The following is a 726-nucleotide window of genomic DNA, read 5'->3' on the forward strand; positions in this document are numbered from 1 at the left end:
TTAAAGGAAGAAGATAAAACAAAATGAAATTATAAAAAAAATGATTTACACCAGGGATATATTCCAACCAACAGTCATGTCAACTACTACTCATTTCTACAAAATATAAAAATCAATGAAGTAGGTAGTGTGTCTTTTAATAAAGTCTTCTTCGTATGCATGACTAAAAATCAAATCCTGAACATAAGAAGGAACGATTTAAAGAACATCATAACTAATTTTAAAAAATAGATCCCTTGAAAAAAATTAATCAATTGAGGAGATTTATTCAATGGAAACATTTAAAAAACATGAAACAAAACAAAAAATGGAAGTAAAGAAATGAAAATCATTAGACTAAATATGTAAAGAAAAATCAAATAAAAAAAAAAAAGATAAAAACTGGCCTTAGATAATTTGTGTTTCTTATTTGCATTTATCTGTCCATTGAAATTGGATATAAAAAATAAAAAGAGTTAGCGTTGATTATTATGGAAATAAACAATGCAAATGATAAAAACAACCGATACTTAAAAAAACACAAATCATATAATCTTACCTTAATAAAAGGCAAATCAAATGAGAAATAATGAAAGATAAATTTTTTGTAAAAAAAAATAAAAGAAAGAAATATTACTATTAAAGAAAAAGTAACTATATAAATTAAAAAAGAAAAATAAAATATAAATTAAACCTTAAAGTAGAAAAGGAATAAAAAGGTCAATGCATTTACTTCATTGAAACTGA

The sequence above is a fragment of the Glycine max genome, chromosome 2, assembly GCF_000004515.6.
Source record: "Glycine max cultivar Williams 82 chromosome 2, Glycine_max_v4.0, whole genome shotgun sequence".
Classification (NCBI taxonomy): Eukaryota; Viridiplantae; Streptophyta; class Magnoliopsida; order Fabales; family Fabaceae; genus Glycine; species Glycine max.